This window comes from Macaca mulatta, chromosome 10 (assembly GCF_049350105.2).
Source record: "Macaca mulatta isolate MMU2019108-1 chromosome 10, T2T-MMU8v2.0, whole genome shotgun sequence".
NCBI lineage: Eukaryota > Metazoa > Chordata > Mammalia > Primates > Cercopithecidae > Macaca > Macaca mulatta.
The window spans coordinates 16,511,260-16,532,974 of NC_133415.1; the positions used below are offsets into that span (position 1 = coordinate 16,511,260).

At 46.7% G+C, this 21,715-nt stretch overlaps 1 long non-coding RNA gene across 1 annotated transcript in view; it reads left to right on the forward strand.

Moving 5' to 3' along the window:
• Window positions 1–19,165, forward strand: part of LOC144331763 (uncharacterized) — a 57,514-nt gene extending 38,349 nt beyond the window's left edge. The window contains exons 3-5 of the long non-coding RNA XR_013399184.1: window positions 749–996; window positions 9,284–9,433; window positions 18,196–19,165. This is a non-coding gene — a long non-coding RNA (uncharacterized LOC144331763). The remainder of the gene's footprint in view (window positions 1–748; window positions 997–9,283; window positions 9,434–18,195) is intronic.
• The last annotated feature ends 2,550 nt before the right edge of the window (window positions 19,166–21,715 follow it).

Below are 21,715 nucleotides of genomic sequence, written 5' to 3' on the forward strand. Positions count from 1 at the left end.
AAAACAAGGACAAACGTGATTTTGAATCAGAAAGTGATTCAGAAGATTTAGTTGCTGAATAGGAAGATGCTTAAGGAATATCCTAACCCAGTTGTTTTGCATATATTTTTTCTTTGATGTATTCACAAGTGAGATAGGTGATACAGCTCTACATTTAAAGAACCTAAATAACTTTTATAAATATAAAGTTAAGAAAAATCTAAGTATGATGAAAGCATTGAGGTCTAGTTTAATTTGGGAGGGTTTTTTTCTTTACTTGTATATAGAAATCATGCGTCTTACAAACGATGATGGATGAAATTGGGGGTCAGCAATCTTCTTACATAAAAGATCAAATAGTAAATATTTTTGGCTTCCCAGGCCATCGAGTCTCTATTGCAACTACTTAACTCTGCTGCTGTGCAACCGTAGATATTGCTTAAATAAACACGCGTGGCTATGTTCTAATAACATTTTATTGATGGAATTTTAATTTCATAATTTTCATGTGGCATGAAATGTTATTCTTCTTTTGATTTTTTTTACCATTTAAAAATGTGAGGAAATATTCTTAGCACATGGGCCGTGCAAAAATGGGCCTTTCGGCTGATGTTTGTTGAATCCTGTGTTGAATTCAATGAAAGGTGGTAAACCTGTTTTACAGAGAAGACAGTTGAGCCCAGAAGAGTCATTGAAATGTTGTGCTCAAGAGAAAAGAATCATGGATCTGGGAGCTCTCTTAGACATTATCTCTTTCAATTAATTATAGGAGTCTGTGCCCACTCTGCAGATGGAGAGGCCAGGAGCATTGTACGGTTCGATGTCACAAAGTGAGCTGCTGGCATTGCTGGGAGGATGCTTGGTGTCTCAGACTGTGTTTTAAAGATACAGTAATGAGTGTAAAAGTGCTGAACACAATTCAAGGCACGTGTTAAAATTTTACTAAGTTGGTGGCTGGCAAGATGGCCGAATAGGAACAGCTCTGGTCTGAGACTCCCAGCGACATCAGTGCAGAAGGTAGGTGATTTCTGCATTTCCAACTGAGGTACCCAGTTAATCTCACTGGAACTGGTTAGACAGTGGGTGTAGCCCATGGAAGGTGAGCTGAAGCAGGGTGGGACGTCGCCTACCCTGGGAAGCACAAGGGGTCAGGGAACTACCTCCACTAGCCAAGGGAAGCCGTGAGGGACTGTGCCAAGAGGAATGGTGCATTCCAGCCCACATACTATGCTTTTCCCACAGTCTTTGCAACTTACAGACCAGGAGATTCCCTTGGGTGCCTACACCACCAGGGCCCTGGGTTTCAAGCACAAAACTGGGTGGCCCTTTGGGCAGATACCGAGCTAGCTGCAGGAGTTTTTTTTCATACCCCAGTGGCACCTGGAATGCCAGCGAGACAGAACCATTCACTGCCCTGGAAAGAAGGCTGAAGCCAGGGAGCCAAGTGGTCTACCTCAGCAGTTCCCACCGCGAGGGAGCCCAGCAAGCTAAGATCCACTGGCTTGAAATTCTCACTGCCAGCACAGCAGGCTGAAGTTGACCTGGGACACTCAAGATTCATGGGGTGAGGGGTGTCTGCCATTACTGAGGCTTGAGTAGGTGGTTTTCCCCTCACAGTGTAAACAACGCCAACGCAAAGTTCGAACTGGCTGGAGCCCACCGCAACTTGGCAAACCACTGTAGCCAGACTGCCTCTCTAGATTCTTCCTTTCTAGGCAGGGTATCTCTGAAAGAAAGGCAGCAGCTCCAGTCAGGGGCTTATAGATAAAAAGCCCATTTCGCTGGGACAGAACACCTGGGGAAAGGGGTGGTTGTGGATACAACTTCAGCAGACTTAAAATTTCCTGCCTGGAGGCTCTGAAGAGAGCACCGGTCCCAGCACAGGGCTTGAGCTCTGCTAAGGGACAGACTGCCTCCTCAAGTGGGTCCCTGACCCCCATGCCTCCTGACTGGGAGTCACCTCCCAGCAGTGGTCGATAGACACCTCATACAGGAGAGCTCTGGGTGGCATCTGGTGGGTGCCCCTCTGGGATGAAGCTTCCAGAAGAAGGAACAGGCAGTAATCTTTGCTGTTCTGCAGCCTCTGCTGGTGATACCCAGGCAAACAGGGTCTGGAGTGGACTTCCAGCAAATTCCAGCAGACCTGCAGCAGAGGGGACTGACTGTTAGAAGGAAAACTAACAAACAGAAAGAAATTGCATCAACATCAACAAAAAGGATGTCCACACAAAAACCCCACCTGAAAGTCACCAACATCAAAAACCAAAGGTAGATAAATCCACAAAGATGAGGAAAAACCAGCGCAAAAAGGCTGAAAATTCCAAAAACCAGAATGCCTCTTCTCCTCCAAAGGATCACAACTCCTCCCCAGCAAGAGAACAAAACTGGACGGAGAATGAGTTTGACAACTTGACAGAAGTAGGCTTCAGAAGATGGGTAATAACAAACTCCTCTGAGCTAAAGGAGCATGTTGAAACCAAATGCAAGGAAGTGAAGAACCCTGATAAAAGGTTAGAGGAATTGCTAACTAGAATAACCAGTTTAGAGAAGAACACAAATGACCTGATGGAACTGAAAAACACAGCAGGAGAAGTTCGTGAAGCATACACAAGTATCAGTAACTGAATTGGTCAAATGGAAGAAAGAAAGGATATCAGAGATTGAAGATCAACTTAATGAAATAAAGCATGAAGACAAGATTAGAGAAAAAAGAATATAAAGGAATGAACAAAGCCTCCAAGAAATATGGGACTATGTGAAAAGACCAAACCTATGTTTGATTGGTATACCCGAAAGTGACGGGGAAAATGGAAACAAGTTGGAAAACACTCTTCAGGATATTATCCAGGAGAACTTCCCCAACCTAGCAAGACAGGTCAATGCTCAAATTCAGGAAATACAGAGAACACCACAAAGATACTCCTCGAGAAGAGCAACCCCAAGACACATAATTGTCAGATTCACCAAGGTTAAAATGAAGGAAAAAATGTTAAGGTCAGCCAGAGAGAAAGGTCGGGTTACCCATAAAGGGAAGCCCATCAGACTAACAGCAGATCTCTCTACAGAAACTCTACAAGCCTGAAGAGACTGGGGGCCAATATTCAACATTTTTAAAGAAAAGAACTTTCAACCTAGAATTTCATATCCAGCCAAACTAAGCTTCATAAGTGAAGGATAAATAAAATCCTTTACATAAAAGCAAATGCTGAGAGATTTTGTTACCACCAGGCCTGCCTTACAGGAGCTCCTGAAGGAAGCACTGAATATGGAAAGGAAAAACTGGTACCAGCCACTGCAAAAACATACCAAATTGTAAAGACCCTTGGCACTATGAAGAAACTGCATCAATGAACGGGCAAAATCACCAGGTAGCATCATAATGACAGGATCAAATTCACATATAACAATATTAACCTTAAATGTAAATGGGCTAAATGCCCCAAGTAAAAGACCCAGACTGGCAAATTGGATAAAGAGTCAAGATCCTCCTTGTGCTGTATTCAGGAGACCCATCTCATGTGAAAAGACACAGATAGGCTTAAAATAAAGGAATGGAGGAATATTTACCAAGCAAATGGAAAGCAAAAAAAAAAAAAAAAAAAAAAAAAGGTTGCAATCTTTATTCTCTGATAACACAGACTTTTAAACAACAAAGATCAAATAAGACAAAGAAGGGCATTACATAATGGTAAAGGGATCAATGCAACAAGAAGTTTAACTATCCTAAATATTTATGCACCCAATATAGCAGCGCCCAGATTCATAAAGCAAGTTCTTAGAGACCTACAAAGAGACTTAGACTTTCACACAATAATAGTGGGAGACTTTAACACCCCACTGTCAATATTAGACAGATCAACGAGACAGAAAATTAACAAGGATGTTCAGTATCTGAACTCAGTTCTGGACCAAGCAGACCTAAAAGACACCTACAGAACTCTCCACCCCAAATCAACAGAATATACATTCTTCTCAGCACCAAATAGCACTTATTCTAAAATTGATCACATAATTGGAAGTAAAACACTGCTCAGCAAATGCAAACAATGGAAATCATAACAAACAGTCTCTCAGACCACAGTGCAATCAAATTAGAACTCAGGATTAAGAAACTCACTCAAATCCGCACAACTACTTGGAAACTCAACAACCTGCTTCTGAATGACAACTGGGCAAATAACAAAATGAAGGCAGAAATAAAGATGTTCTTTGAAACCAATGAGAACAAAGACACAACATACTAAAATCTCTGGGACACATTTAAAGCTGTGTGTAGAGGGAAATTTATAGCACTAAATGCCGGAGAAAGAAAAGATCCAAAATTGACACCCTAACATCACAATCAAAAGCAATGGTGAAGCAAGAGCAAACACATTCAAAAGCTAGCGGAAGACAAGAAATAACTAAGATCAGAGCAGAACTGAAGGGATAGAGACATAAAAACGCCTTCAAAAAAAATCAAATAATCCATGAGCTGGTTTTTTGAAAAAATTAACAAAATAGATAGACCCCCTAGACAGACTAATAACGAGGAAAAGAGAGAAGAATCAAATAGACATAATACAAACTGTAAAGGAGATAACACCAGTGATCTCACAGAAATACAAACTACCATCAGAGAATACTACAAACATCTCTACACAAATAAACTAGAAAATTTAGAAGAAATGGATAAATTCTTGGACACATACACCCTCCAAAGACTAAACCAGGAAGTCGAATCTCTGAATCGACCAATAACAAGTTCTGAAATTGAAGCAGTCATTAATAGTTTACCAACCAAAACAAAACAAAAAAAAACAAAAAAAAACAACAGCCCAGGACCAGACGGATTCACAGCCCAGTTCTACCAGAGGTACAAAGAGGAACTGGTACCATTTCTTCTGAAACGATTCCAAACAATAGAAAAGAGGGACTCCTCTGTAACTCATTTTATGGGCCAGCATCATCCTGATACCAAAATGTGGCAGACACACAACAAAAAAATAAAATTTCAGGCCAGTATCTCTGATAAACATCGATGTGAAAATCCTCAATAAAATACTGGCAAACCGAATCCAGCAGCACATCAAAAAGCTTATCCACCACAATCAAGTTGGCTTCATACCTGGGAGGTAAGGCTGGTTCAACATATACAAATCAATAAACGTAACTCATCACATAAACAGAAACCAATGACAAAAACCGCATGATTATCTCGATAGATGCAGAAAAGGCCTTCAATAAAATTCAAAAACCCTTCATGCTAAAAACTCTCAATAAACTAGGTATTGATGGAACGTATCTCAAAATAATAAGAGCTATTTATGACAGACTCACAGCCGATATCATACTGAATGGGCAAAAGCTGGAAGCATTCCCTTTTAAAACTGGCATAAGACAAAGACGCCCTCTCTCACCACTCCTATTCAACATAGTATTGGAAGTTCTGGCCAGGGCAATCAGGCAAGAGAAAGAAATAAAGTGTATTCAAATAGGAAGAGAGGAAGTCAAATTGTCTGTTTGCAGATGACATGATTGTATATTTAGAAAACCCCATGGTCTCAGCCCAAAATCTCCTTAAGCTGATAAGCAACTTCAGCAAAGCCTCAGGATACAAAATCAATGTGCACAAATCACAAGCATTCCTATACACCAATAACAGACAAACACTGAGCCAAATCATGAGTGAACTCCCATTCACAATTGCTTCCAAGAGAATAAAATACCTAGGAATCCAACTTACAAGGGATGTGAAGGACCTCTTGAAGGAGAACTACAAACCACTGCTCAAGGAAATAAGAGAGGACACAAACAAATGGAAAACATTCCATGCTCATGGTTAGGAAGAATCAATATCATGAAAATGGCCATACTGCCCAAAGTAATTTATAGATTCGATGCTATCCCCATCAAGCTACCATTGACTTTCTTCACAGAATTAGAAAAAGCTACTTTAAATTTCATATGGATACAAAAAATAGCCTGAATAGCCAAGAGAATCCTAAGTAAAAGAACAAAGCTGGAGGCATCGTGCTGACTTCAAACTATATTACAAGGCTACAGTAACCAAAATAGCATGGTACTGTGACAAAAACAGATATATAGACCAATGGAACAGAACAGAGGCCTTAGAAATGATGCCACACATGTACAACCATCTGATCTTTGACAAACCTGACAAAAACAAGCAATGGGGAAAGGATTCCCTATTTAACAAGTGGTGTTGGGAAAACTGGCTAGCCATATGCAGAAAACTGAAACTGGACCCCTTCCTTATACCTTATATAAAAATTAATTCAAGATGAATTAAAGACTTAAATGTAAGACCTAAAATCATAATAACCCTTTAAGAAAACCTAGGCAATACCATTCAGGGCATAGGCATGGGCAAAGACTTCATGACTAAAACAACAAAAGCAATTGCAACAAAAACCAAAATTGACAAATGGGATCTAACAAAAGAGATTCTGCACAGCAAAAGAAACTATCATCAGAGTGAACAGACAACCTACAGAATGGGAGAAAATTTTTGCAATCTATCCTTCTGACAAAGGGCTAATATCCACAACCTACAAGGAACTTAAACAAATTTACAAGAAAAAAAGAACGACCTCATCAAAAAGTGGGCAAAGGATTTGAACAGACACTTCTCAAAAGAAGACATCTATGTGGCCAACAAGCATATGAGAAAAAGCTCATCATCACTGGTCATTAGAGAAATGCAAATCAAAACCACAATGAGATACTATCTCATGCCAATTAGAATGGTGATCATTAAAAAGTCAGGAAACAATAGATGCTGGAGAGGATGTGGAGAAATAGGAATGCTTTTACACGGTTGGTAGGAGTGTAAATTAGTTCAACCATTGTGGAAGACAGTGTGGCGATTCCTCAAGGATCTAGAACCAGAAATACCATTTGACCCAGCCATCCCATTACTGGGTATAAACCCAAAGGATTATAAATCATTCTATAAAGACACATGCACACGTATGTTTATTGCAGCACTGTTAACAATAGCAAAGACTTGGAACCAACCCAGATGCCCATTAATAATAGACTAGATAAAGAAAATATGGCACATATACACCATGGAATACTATGCAGCCTTAAAAAAGGATGAGTTCATGTCCTTTGCAAGGACGTGGATGAAGCTGGAAACCATTATTCTCAGCAAACACAGGAACAGAAAACCAAACACCACATGTTCTCACGCATAGGTGGGAGCTGAACAATGAGAACACATGGACACAGGGAGGGGAACATCACACATGGGGACCTGTCGGGGGTGGGGGATAGCATTAGGAAAAATACCTAATGTAGATGACAGGTTGATGGGTGCAGCAAACCACCATGGCACGTATATACCTATGTAACAAACCTGCACATTCTGCACATGCATACCAGAACTTAAAGTATAATAATAATAAAAATTTTACTAAGTTTACTCCCCCTTCCTGCTTTGTCTTCTTTTTAGCCAACCTTCCAACTTTTTTTTTTTCTTTTTTCTTTTTGAGATGGAGTCTCGCTCTGTCGCCCGGGCTGGAGTAGTGCAGTGGTGCAATCTCGGCCCACTGCAAGCTCCGCCTCCCGGGTTTACGCCATTTCTCCTGCCTCAGCCTCCCTAGTAGCTGGGACTACAGGCTTCTGCCACCAAGTCCGGCTAATTTTTCGTATTTTTAGTAGAGACGGAGTTTCACCGTGTTAGCCAGGATGGTCTCGATCTCCTGACTTCGTGATCTGCCCGCCTTGGCCTCCCAAAGTGCTGGAAATACAGACAGGTGTGAGCCACCGCGCCCGCCCCCTTCCAACCTTTTTGTCAAGGGAGAAGGCAGGCCCTAGCCCCAAAGCTCTGCGCTCCTCCTAACCCCACTGGGGCTGGAACGCCCCCGCCCCAACGTGTGGCACCAGGAGTGGGGGCCACAGCTCCGTGACCTGCGCCTGCACCCCCTCCTCCTGCCCCCTCTGAAGCTGTCTGTGCTTTTTCCAGCCATCACCTAGGGCTCTGCCTTCCTCCCCTCACCTCTTTCTCGCTTGCTCCCGTGCTCTCTCTCCACTTAGTGGTTCATTTACTGCTCAATCTGTGATTAATTAAAACAATTTAAATAACTGTGCTGACGCTAAATTCATTTACAGCCACCTCCGCCGCGCAGGGCTGCGCGTGAGCACGGGGGAGCCGCGGTGCGGACTCGCGCTGACCGCCAGGGGGCGCTGTGGTCTCAGGTTTGACTGAGACCTTGGCGCAGGATGGCTGGGTTGGGTGCAAGAAAAAGGTTAAAACATGCAAGTTCTCCCCTCCCGCCCACTTTGCCTACTTCCACGTGGGCTTCCACCGTGCCCGTGCCCTCGCAGTCCCCAAAGATCCGCTGGGTTAATCCAGAATAAAAAATGTCAGGGAAGCAAAGTCCTTTCTCCTGCCTGAGGCCAGTCCCAGGACATTCCCAGAACACCCGGGGCCCAGGGACCAGGAATGTCATGTTTGCAGGAGGGGAAACAGAGGCACAGACTGTGAGAAAGGAAAAGCTGCCCATGGTCTCCCTTGGTGGGGGAAGGGTAGATCCTAAATCCAATGCCTAGTGTCCTTATAAGAGGAGAGAACACAGAGAGTCACATATATTGTGTCAAGGGCCAGACACGGTAGCTCACGCCTGTGATCCCAACATTTTGGGAGGCAGAGGCGGGTGCATCACCTGAGGTCAGGAGTTCGAGACCAGCCTGGTCAACATGGCAAAACCCTGTCTCTACTAAAAATACAAAAAATTAGCTGGGCGTGGTGGTAGACGCCTGTAATTCCAGTTACGTGGGAGGCTGAGGCAGGAGAATCACTTGAACCCAGGAGGCAGAGGTTGCAGTGAGCTGAGATTGCACCATTGAACTCCAGCGTGGGCGACAGAGCAAGACTCTGTTTCAAACAAAACAAAACAAAACAAAACACAAAAACAACCGTGTGAAGACGGGGCAGTGATTGGTGTGATGCTGCCATGAGCCAGGGAACCCAAGAATCACCAGAAAGTGGAAGAGACAAGGAAGGATCCTTGCTTGATCCTTCAGAGGGAATGTGGCCCTGCCAACACCTCGATTTCAGGCTGCTAGCCTCCAGACCTGTGAGAGAATAAAAATAAGTTGTTTTAAGCCGCCCAATTTGTGGTCATTTGTTATGGCAGCGCTAGGAAACTGTGACAAGGTGTTAGACGGAAACCAGCATCTAGGAGCCTACTCAGTGCCGGGCGCTTTGCTAGATGGGTTCATGAACGTTTTCTCATTTAAGCCTTACCACAGCCACGTGCCGCGGGCTAAATTAACATCCTCATCTGTCTTGCAGGGCCAAACAGCTGGGAAGGGGCAGAACCAGGTTCAAGGGCAGGCCAGCCTGGATCGGCAACTGGGGGTCCCAGCAGGTTGCCTACCTCATGCTCTAAGGCCCCACTGTTTCCTGGGATCTTGCCTTGAACCGAAGTGAGACCAAGGATGTGTAAGTTTGCTGGGTAGGGGAGGGACGGGAGCTCAGACATGGTCAGGAGGACCAGGCATGGCTGGAGTATGCTTGCTGTGTGGGCGTGCTCTGGTGGAGAGAAGACGGCTCCACCCAGGCTGGTCCCTCACACAGAACTTTAGGACTCTGCACTCGGGAGCAGTGGCACACCTTATGGGTTAGCATGGTGTGAGATTGGTATGAGTTAAAATGACCTTGGGTAAGTGACTTCACTTCTCCATGCCTCAGATCTCACTGGGGCCAGTTTTGCCCCCCAGGAAACACTTGGCAGTATCTGGAGATATTTTTGCTCGTAACAGCTGGGTGGGGGGTGCTACTGGCTTTGAGTGGGCAGAGACCAGGGATGCCGGCCAATGTCCTACAATGTACGAGACAGGCCCTTACGACAAGGAATTATCCAGGCAAATGTGTCAATAGTGCCAAGGCTGAGGGACTGTCTCTATACAGTCTGCCCTGTCAGTTCCCTTAGCTCATCCCCAGCCCCGTCCCCTGACCCCCTCCACTTAGCCACACTGGCCTCCTCTGTGCCCCAAACATGCCCTGCCTGAGAGCATTTACACTGGCTAGTTCATCCTCAGTATCTGCCTGGCTGGCTCATTCCGTGTCTTCCAGGCCTTTGCTCAAATGCTACCTTCTCAATAGGATCTAGTCCAACCACCCTATTTACGGTTACAACCTGCGCCTACCTCCGTGGCCCTTCCGTCTGTCTTATCCTGCTTTAAAAAACATTTAAAAAAAATTTGTAGCACGGATCACCTTCTAACATTCTCTGTATATTACTTATTTCCTATATTTCTTGTCTGTCAACAGATAATTCTATTTTTGGTTTATTTTATGGACCAGTATGTTTCCAGTGCCTTAAACAATGCTCAGGACATAATAGGTGCTCAATAAATATTTCTTGAATCAAACAATGTCCCTTTACTAGATTTCTTTTTCTTTTTTTTTATTTTTTGAGATGGGGGATCTTGCTCTGTCACCCAGGCTGGAGTGCAATGGTGTGATGTCAGCTTACTGCAGCCTCCACCTCCCGGGTTCGAGCAATTCTCCCACCTTAGCCTCCTGAGTAGCTGGGATTACAGGGGCACGCCACCACACCTGGCTAATTTTTTGTATTTTTAGTAGAGACAGGGTTTCACCATGTTGGTCAGGCTGGTCTCGAACTCCTGACCTCAAGGTGATTCGCCTGTCTTGACCTCCCAAAGTGCTGGGATTTACAGGCGTGAGCCACCGCGCCTGACCCTAGTAGATTTCTAATACACTTGGGAACACTCAAGGCCCTGGGAAGTCTGACAGTAAAGGAAGCGATGTGGTTTTGTCTTACCCAGAGCTTCTCAGTCTCACTTGACCATGGAATCCACTCTCTCTCCTGCTTCATTCCCATCAACTCCAGCCATTCTGTGGGGCACACTCTGACAATTGCTGTCCTGTTCCAGCCCTGTCCAGAGGACATATGTGGGCAAAGATTCGGAAAAGAAGAGTTAGGGAGCTTTAGGACAAAGTAGTGGGGGCAGAACTTCCACCGGGACACCTCCATGGGGACAGATACACCGAGCGTGGCCCAGATGGGCAGATGCAAACTCTGGAGCCTGAACACCGGCTGGGTGGGAGAGAGGCTCAGCTGGGCAGCACCCTGTGTCGCACCTGTGTGAATACCAGGTTTTATGAGTCCAGGAAAGAACAAGCTTGCATGTGCTCAGGGGCATTCTTTGGAGATCTGGAAAAATAAACCCTTGCCTACTTTGCCTGACGTAACAGAAAACTGGCAGTAGTTGTGTGAAAAATCAGGGTGTGTGTTTGGAAGACACTGAGCTCCTTGGGCATCTCTTCTGAGGCCGTGTGCTGGAAAGTGGTGTCTGGGGAACCAGGACCGCTGGGCTTGAGGGGATGCTGGCATGGCAGCCTTTCTCCAGAGGATGAGGAGGAGAGGGTGTGAGGCCAGATGCCCAGCCAAAGCAGGGGGACACTGAAAGTTCAGAAGAGGACACGCAGTGAGTGGGCGGGTAGGTTTAATTATTGTGACCATTGAGGCTGGAGGTAGGGCCCGTGGGAGAAGCTTACCAGGAGGCACAGCTTCAGCCCTAGATAATCCAGAATCTCCCAGGGCTAGGAACACTTTCTGGACGACTGAGCCTAACGAAGCACAGCAATGCTGTCCCCAGATGTGGTCAAGCAGGGCCCTGTGGCCAGCTGGCTGTGTTCACGCAGTTCTGTGCTTGGGACCTCACTCTTCCCTGCAGTGTGGTGGTGAAACATGGAGCCAGACCCAAGTTCAAATCCTGGCTCCTTGGTGACTTGCTGTGTGACTCTGTGCAAGTTGCTTAACCTCTCTGTGTCCTCTCTGTTTCCTTGTCACTAAAATGGGGTAATACTGGTCCCCACTACACAGGGCTGTTGTGAAGATTAAATGAGGTAGCTCCTAATGAGAGTCTGGGCTGCCCTGTACGTAGAAAGTACAACACGAATGGCATCGTTGGTATTTCCAACTCTCCATTTAGAGTCCTCGCCTCCGGGCTCGCAGTCCCGTTGGCCCTGTCACTGGCCCTGCTCTGGCCTTTGATTCAGGTTTCCTGGGTCTTCTTCCCTCACTCCAGATACTTTGGTTCCCCAGGCCTTGGTCACCAACTCTAATTTTGACTGACTTTGATCTCATCTGCTGGATCTATCATGAGCATGACTGGTCACTAGTCTAATATAGTGTTAGTATCATAGCAATTAAAGACATGGAGCCTGGACATACAAAAGAATGAGATCATGTCCTTTGCAGGACATGGATGAAGCTGGAAACCGTCATTCTCAGCAAACTAACACAGGGACAGAAAACCAGACACCACATATTCTCACTCATAAGTGGGAGCTGAACAAAGAGAATGCACGGACACAGGGAGGGGAACATCACACACTGGGGTCTGTCAGGGGGTCGGGGACGAGGGGAGGGAGAGCATTAGGACAAATACCTAATGCATGCGGGACTTAAAACCTAGATGACGGGTTGATAGGTGCAGCAAACCACAATGGCACATTAACAAACCTGCATGTTCTGCACATGTATTCCAGAACTTAAAGTGAAATGAATATACACATATATATCTTACAAATAAAAAAAATAAAGGCATGGAGGCTGGAGTCAGAGAGATAGAGAGACCCAGCCTCAAATTCTAGCTCTTCTACTTCGTAGCTGTGTGAGCTTGGATCAATCACTTAACCTCTCTGCACCTCAGTTTTCTCATCTATAAAATGGAGATGCATAATAATACTTACCTCATAAAATTGCGATGTGAATTATGTATGAAAAGTGCTTATAATAGTGCCTGGCCGATGGTAAGAGTTCAGGAAGGGTTAGCTCTGATTACTGGCATCATCATTATTGCTTTGGTTTGTGCTATTCCGGGTTCAACCCCTGGCCCTGCTGTGTGACCTGGGGTAAGTCACTGCCCCGCTCTGGGTCTCAGAATCATCACCTGCTCCCTGGGGCAGCCCCTACCCACCCCCCCGCCCGCTTCTTTTTTCTTTTAACTGTGTGCCCATTTTCCGAACTCTGATGAGGTCTTGGTTTCCCAGCTGCCTTCTGGTCCAGGTCTTCTGAGAGACCCATCCTGGCCTGGGTGTCTAAGTACTAAATGCAGAGTCCTTGGGCTCTTGAGTGTCTGTGTTGGTGGCCTGCACAGAAACCCTGCCTGGGGTTTCCCTGCCAAAGACTAGAACCCCATTCCCACCCCAGGAGGGTTCTGCGTGAGGACAAGAGGACCTTCATTGGGATGGATGCCTTCACTGGGAGGGACTCCTTTACTGGGAACACCTTTGACACTTCCTTCCGGCTCTGGGCACCTAAGGCTGTTGTCAGATTCACCGCTGGCTTTTCTGGCTTCCGTAGCTGGATCCATGGATATGTCAGAAGCCATTGAGCCTATCTGATCTGGAACAGCATCAGCTTAGAACACAGGAAGGAAGTCGAACTGCCGTCTAATGTTGGGGTCATTCCCGTATCCATCCAACAAATGCTAATTGAACACCTAATCAAGCTAGGCACCATTTTAGAGACTATGGATAGAGAATCAAAACAGAGCTCCTAGCCTCTGGAAGACTGATTACTAGTGGTCACTACCCTCCTCTTCCTTTCCTGGAAGACGATTATACTTCCTGGTCCCATTGAACGTGGGCTTCATTCATTCAGATAAAGTCTGCACGGAATTATGTATGCCAGCGTTCATGCTTTGCCACGTTCTCTTTTCCCTCTGGCAAGTCATCTGCTACATTCTGGATAGTGGCTCTCCCTCAGCCTGGGTCTTAGAGTGAGGACCATCATGGCGTGGGAGCAGACCCTACAGCTGATGTAGGGCCTGATGGAGCATAGCAAGGACTATGGGATTTGATCCCGGGGTACTGGGAAGCTGTGGGAGCGCAGAAAGCAGGGACGTGGCATGATCTCACTTATTGTACAAAAGGCTCCTTCTGGCTGCTTTGTGGACAAGAGATCACAGGGGGTGAGGGACAAAGCAGGGAAGCCTTGGTGACCTCCCTCTGCCAGGCCATAGGCATGATCCCATTCATTTCCATTCCACCCGGTTAGCCAGACCCTGGTAGCACCCCTGGCTCTGAGCTGCCAGGGAAGATGCTCCAGCTGGTCTCCCAGTGCAGCAGCCAATTGGAACCTGGGTAAGGGTCCCTCCTGGGTTTCTGCCCTTGCCGCTCCTGCCCTCTTTTGTGTTATAATAACATGCAACCCCTCAACACCATCAACTCCCACTCACGGGTACCAAACCCCAGATCATCCCTGGTTTATGTAATTGGAATTTTCCCCTTGGACTCAATTTCTATGCTCCTATTCTCTCCGAGCTAGTGGGAGGCTGGGCACTGGGAGAGGGGAGCATTTGGAACTAAGGAAAGTGATGGAGAGGCACACAGTTCTGTTCACATTGCTCACTAAGAACTTGCCCTGCGTCAGGTCCTGGGGAAGAGAGCAATAAACAAGACATCGGCTGGGCGCAGTGGCTCATGCCTGTAATCCCAGCACTTTGGGAGGCTGAGGCAGGCGGATCATGTGGTCAGGAGTTTGAGACCAGCCCCGCCAACATGGCGAAACCCCGTCTCTACTAAAAATACAAAAAATTAGCTGGGGATGGTGGCGCGCGCCTGTAATCCCAGCTACTAGGGAGGCTGAGGCAGGAGAATCGCTTGAACCTGGAAGGCAGAGGTTGTAGTGAGCCGAGATCATACATTGCACTCTAGCCAGGGAGACAGAGCCAGACTCTGTCTCAAAAGCAAAACAAAACCAGAAAACAAGACATCGCCAGGACAACCTCCATCCAAGACAAGTCCTTGTCTGCAAGAAACTCAAACTAGTTGGGGAGAAAAACCAGGAGAGAGAGAATTTCAGTACTAGTGATAAGAGCCACAATAGAGAAGAATTCGGATGTGGTGGGAGCCTTGGGGGAACGCCCGTATTGGTCAGGAGGCAGGGAAAGGAAGGAAGAGGAGGTAGGTAGACAACCTGAAGGAGATGATTGAGCTGACTCTGTGTGTGGTTTTGAAGTTAGCTGGGTGGAAAGGTTTGGAGATAAGACTATTCCAAGCAGGCAAAAACATCCTAGAGGCACTAGTAGGCTGCGCCTGTCAGGGAGCTGTGGGCAGTCAGGCATATGCAGAATCCAGACTAGAATGGAGAGATGTGTGCACAGGCCCTGATGCTACTCTAAACTTGGGCTTTATTCCGTAGGTCCGAGGTTAGCAAGCCTTTTTTTGTAAAGGAACAGGGAGTCAATATTTTTGGCTTTGTGAATCATATAGTCTCTGTCTCACATACTCACTGCTGCTATGGTAACATGAAAGTAGCCACTGACAGTGTGTGAGCAAATGAATGGGGCTATGTTCTAATAAAACTTTATTTAGAAAAATAGGTAATGTTTGGGTTTGGCCCATGGGCTGCAGTTTTCTGACTCAGATGCAGACAACTGGGGACACTTGAGGGTCTTAAGGAAAAGACAGGTGGGTTTTTAGTGTTGGTTAATTAATCCATTTGATTGTGCATTCAGAAAGCATGACTTTTGCTCCTCACATGTTTCAGGTACTGTGCTGAGCACTGGGGGTCTGGGATGAAGGAGATAGAGGTTCCTGATTCCAGACACCACAGTTAATGGGGGAGATAGACTCATATGCGCAATTAGATGGCTGGCTCCATGAGGCCATGGCTCCATGGCTCCTGTTTCGGTTGGTGTTATACATTATATCCTCAGAACGTAGCGCATAGTATGTGCTCAATAAATATTCACTGAGTGAATGAATGAATGAGAGCCTCCCTTCATCCAGATTGACTCTGACAAGTGCTATGATAGAGGCACAGGTGCAAGCTTTGACAGGATCTTAGGGGAGTGAGAGACTGACTGCCACTGTGTGTGTGTGTGCGTGTGTGTGTGTGAGAGAGAGAGAGAGAGAAAGAGAGAGAGATGGGATCTGACTTGGACTCTGAAGGATGGATGGGATTTTCATGTTTGGATTGGTAGGTCTAGTGGAGGAGCAGGCAGAAGGGAGAGGATGAGTCAGTTTCACTTTTCTACTCTATCTTTTCCATTTCCTTTGGGTTCTTCTGTTAGAATTCTTGCCACCAAGGCAGGTGTGTCCCTAAACACTGGAGTGATGAGCACCCTCAGGAAGTATGATCTGCGGAGAAAGCTGCCCACCTTACTTGAACACTATTAACTGGGAACCCCCAAGCCATTCTGAATCAGCGTGGCCAGCCTATCCCTCCTACAGCTTCCGCTATTCCTCCATTAGGAGAGGCCAGATCACAGCTTGGTGGGGACAGGCTGAGGCAGTTCATCAAACGAAACCATTTCCTATAGCCACCTTGAGCCTGGGCAGACTGCTCTATAATAATAATGCTGTAAGTGCAAAGACAAATGTTATTAACTTTTAGAATTGAGATTTATGGTGCTGATTTCAGGGGGATGGAGAGGCTATAGCTGTTTGCTTTTAGGATTTTCTAAGCATAGACCATGAAGCTGAGTGGCTGGATCCTGGAATGGTCATGAAGAGAAGGCAGGAGGCCTCCCAGGCTCTGACCCAGCTCTAACCCTAATGCCAGGTAGGTGGTTGGGTCAAAGGAGCTCACCCCGTTTCTCCTGTTGTTAATATCTTTACATTACTATGGTACATTTGTCAAAGTAAGAAGCTGAGATTAGCACATTACTATGAACTGAACTGCAGACTTTATTTGGAGTTAATCAGTTTTCAAGAACCAGAAAGCTCAGATGGCTTAAATAATTTTTTTCTTTTCTGTATCTTTAGTAGAGACAGAGTTTCGCCATCTTGGCCAGGCTGGTCTCAAACTCCTGACCTCGTGATCCACCCACCTTGGCCTCCCAAAGTGCTGGGATTACAGGCGTGAGCGACCACACTGGCCTTTTTTTTTTTTTTTTTGCACCTTGGGGGACTTTACTCAAACACCAGGAGGGTCACCTGGGGGTCCCGCAGCCACCCACCCACAGTTCAGCATTCTTTTTCTCTTCCAGGATCCAATCCAGGTCACCACCTGGTATTTAGATGTCATGCCTCCCCCATCTCCTCTGGTCTAGGACAGTTTCTTAGAATACACTTGTATGCAGTCCTTGCTGTGTCCTGATGGTGCTTAGAGTTTCTACTTTTGCTCTGTTAATGCTTCTTACCATCTTGTTTCCTCAGTACTGCAGGCTACCCACGTCTGAGCTGTGACTTGGGTTCACGTGTCTGTGATGTGAGCATCCACAGCGCTTTTCCCACGAACATCTGAACATCTCAGCACAGAGACCCATGACAGCTGCTAGACTCAGAGGCCCCCAGGCCCATCATCCACTTTCAACTTTTCCACTTGCTAGTTGCAGACTTTAGGGCAAAATTACTCATATCAGCTTGGATCCAAGAACCAGAAAGTTCGAATGGCTTAGATAACGAGGACGATGTAGTACCTTACATGCTGGCAAGTCCTGAGGTTGGAGGGGCCAAGGCTGGCTCATTCCATGGCTCAGTGAGGTCATCGGGGACTCAGGTTTTTTCAGTCTGAACGTTCTTCCACTTTTAGCTTATATCAGCTCCCCTCGGGGTCACAAGATGACCAACTGCGTACTTAAATTTTCTTCCTCTTCACTTGGAACCTGACGGTCAGTCAGTCCTACTTTTGAGATCATCTTGCCTCAGTCCACTTGGGTAGACTCCAGACTGGTTCCTCCTTGTGGCCTGCACCCGGCCCAGCTTTGTCCACACCTGGGGGACAGGTAGCTCCATATTAACATGTCGTGCCTCGCTCCCTCTGCTCACTGCCTCAGGCTCGTAACCACAGCCTCTCACCTCTAGGTTCTTTAAGTGTGTGTTGCATGGCAGACCATGGTGTGCAAACCACTCAGACCCAGGGAAGGTCCCCACTGGCCTCCTTGAAGACCATCTCACTGGGCTTGAGGTGAGAGGGAAGTATGCTTATCTCTATTCCACCATCTTGGGCCATGCTTGGCTCTCCAAATAAAAGTCCCTCCGTATCCCAATGCTCCTGAAGCTGCTGCAGCTTTTACTGGATCAGAGGTGTGGTCACCCAAGGATTGGAGAACAGGGATTCCATCACCATTTTCATACATTCTGTAGTGGGGGGGCGAGGACTCACCTTGAGTATGGAATGTCCTGGGACCTGAAATGGAAATTGAGCTAGAAAGAGTCCTATTTTAGCATATGTCACACTATTATTATTGACTTTGATGCAATTATTTGTATTATTTTAGGGGAAGAATGTGGACCGGAATCCCAGTGTCCTAACTCCCAGAAAGGTCCCTTCATCCACCCCGTATTATGTCTCAAAGGTCCCGGCCAGATGTACTAAGGGACAGGCCTGTTTTCTGGAATCAGCGCCTTTTCTGCCGAAGCAAGCACGCTTTTCTCAGGGAACACGGAGACACACATACAGATGCTCGCATGCAGAGAAAGCAATTAAAGAAACCAGCGCGGTGACACAGAGACAGTCTGTCAACGGCACCAAGTTGACAAATTTTGCACTGTAAAAACAAAAACAGGAGCTTAACCCCCTCCCTCCTCCAGCTAGGAGTGGAACTGAAACAGCACATCTCTCTTATTGGGAAGCGGTGATGAGTTCTGGCTGGGAAGAGGATGTCTTGTTAATGGAGGCAACCATCTCCCAGTCAGTAGGGCTCGGGCCGGGGGAGCTCATGGTGGGAGAGGGCTCTGCAGAAACCAGAGCTCAGGGAAAAGAGCCTGGCGTTTACTGAACTCCTGTACGCACGACGTGGATGTGATCGCTTCCACCTCACTCTAACCCACGTGCAGGAGGAGAACTCCCATTTCTCAGGCGAGGAGACAGGCTCCGAGAGGTGCAGCTGCCCCATGGCCCACCTCCAGACAATGGCATTGCAAGGGCTCAGACCCAGCTTTGACCGCAAAGCCTCCCTTCTTTGGATCACGGATCTCTGCACTCCACATTTTGACAATCTGTTCACATTTCCTCCTTGCAGACACCTCCACTCTGTGCCTTATGAGCTATTTTACCTTGACCTTGTCTTGTGCCTGGTAGAGCTTGTGTTAAACAACTATTCTGCAAATAGACCCGTGGTTAGTGCCAGCAACTATTTTAGATGTTGAGGATTCAGTGGCAGACGAAACAAAATCTCTGCTGTGGTAGAGTTTCCTTGCTAGAGGGGAAGACAGTAGCGGAAAAAAAAAAAAAAAAAAAAAAGAATCTAATGAGGTCTAACTCTCGCTGTGTGCTAGGCACCATTCTAAGTCTTTACATCTTTTTTTCTTTTTTTTTTTTGAGACAAAGTCTCCCTCTGTCGCCCAGGCTGGAGTACAGTGGCGTGATCTCAGCTCACTGCAACCTCCACCACGTGGGTTCGAGCGATTCTCGTGCCTCAGCCTCCCGGGTAGCTGGGACTATAGGCATGAGCCACCAAGCCCAGCTAATTTTTGTATTTTTAGTAGAGACGAGGTTTCACCATGTTGGCCAGGCTGGTCTCGATCTCTTGACCTCAAGTGATCCACCCACCTCAGCCCCCCAAAGTGCTGGGATTACAGGCGTGAGCCACTGCACCTGGCCAGTCTTCACATCTTTTGACTCCTGTAATCCTCATGATAATCCCATAGGGCAGGCGCTGCTATTTTCTTTATGTTTGGGGTGAGGGGATTGAGGCACAGGGAGGTCAGTAGCCTGCAGCCACCCAGCCAGTAGAAAATAGCTAGGGTTGGAACACAGGCCATCTGGTCCCGGAGCCCCTACTTTTGGCCCTGATGCCACATTCCCTTTCCCTGCAACTGGGGAGTGCTCTGAGAAACAAGCAGGTGGGCACCCAGGAGGATGGAGCTGCTCTTCTGGGCTTGGAGGGTGGTCAGAGAGAAGACCTCTTTGAGGGGTGATGTTGGACAGTCTCTCTCTGTGGAAGTGATGCCGGTAGTGTCCACTCTTCAAACACTAAAGTGCTGGGACGTAGCAGTGGTCCATGATCCTAGACACCCAGTGTCCACAGCTCTTTTCTATGCAGCAACATGGAATACAGAGCACCAAGGATTTTCCTGGACAAATTGATCCTTTGAAAAATTTATGTTTTAAATACATGCTCTTCTTGCTAACATTTTTTCCTCTCTATTTCTATGCTTAATAAACACCACTTGGAATTAGTTCTGGCCTATTTTAGAGGAAGAATTCTGGTATTGAAAGGAAACTCCTGGGGCTGGAAGCCTGAGCTCTCTGGGCTTGGTCTCTGCTCTGCTGGCGCTCTGGGAAAGAAAGGTGGTGACCTATCTGAGCTCCAGCTTCTCAGCAAGGAGGTGAGGATGATGTCACCTCCTTAGGACTCCATATGTTTTTTGTTTTTTTTTGAGACTGAGTCTCGCTCTGTCAACCAGGCTGGAGTGCCCTGGCGCCATCTCAGCTCACTGCAAGCTCCACCTCCCAGGTTCACGCCATTCTCCTGCCTCAACCTCCCGAGTAGCTGGGACTACAGGTGCCCGCCACCACTCCCCACTAATTTTCTGTATTTTTAGTAGAGACGGGGTTTCACCGTGTTAACCAGGATGGTCTCCATCTCCTGACCTTGTGATCTGCCCGCCTTGGCCTCCCAAAGTGCTAGGATTATAGGTGTGAGCCACTGTGCCTGGTCCAGGACTCTGCTTTTAGGATCTTGTTTACTGGAGAATTCTGGTGACTGCTGACCTCATGAGGTATGAGAGTGAACGATGTCACTTCATAAGAATGTGCAGCTCGAAAGAAACAGGCTTTACTGAAAGTCACAGAACTTCAACCCTCTCCTGCCTTCACAGCCCTCCTACATATCTGGTTACTCTCCCATCCAGTAACCATAACAGCTCACACCTCATCATAAGCAGCATAGGCTGTGGTCGGGAGAGGTGAGAGGAACAAATGTCCCGTATTTGTCTTCAGGCATCTCACCCTGTGAGCGAGGTTCTTCCTGGGGTCTATTGTGGTGCTGTTACGGGTAGTATCGGCTGGCAGCAGAATGGTCTGTGGATTGGGGTGCAGGCCCTGGGTCACACAGACCTTGGGTCTAATCTTCACCACCCGCTAGCTGTTTAGCCTTGGGGAAGTTATGGAATCCCTCTGAGCCTCAGTTTCCCCATCTCCAAAATGGGGATTGTAATCGTGGAGATGCCTACTGTGCATCCAAGAAAGGTGTTGGGGAGAAAAACTGTGGCTTGAAACTAACTTTTGGGAGCTGTTGGTGCAGAGGAGGAAGTTCAAGCTTGGGGAGTGAGAGATTCCCTCGTGAGTATGCACAGTGAGGAGAGGAGCTAAAAGATACAAGGAAGGAATCTCTGTGGTGTATTAATAAACAAGAGAAGTGGAGAAATAGCAGCTTGTGGAGGATGCGGGAAGGGGCAGCCCAGTAATTAGAAGAAGCAGAGGAGTGATGTCTCATTACAGCATAAGTCCTGTTTACATGCCTGTCTTTATTAGCTTTAATGTCTTAAAAGAAAGCATTGCCTTAGTCATCTCCGTATCCTCCACATCTGACAGTGTCCAAAACACAGTAGCTGCTCAGCATTCTTTGGACTATGTCTGTCTACATTCTTTGGCCTATCACTTTGCTTGGCTGCTCTGAAGTTTTCTTCCCAATTTCCACCCTGTCTGCTTTGAATGGCCCATAATGCCCTGTTTCAGATTATGAACAGTGACTCTCCTCAGGGCAGTGTGGCAGACATCATGCATCCTACCATACTGTCTCCCATGGCAGACATCATCAATTGATCACCGCACACTGTCCTCTGTGTCTGGTC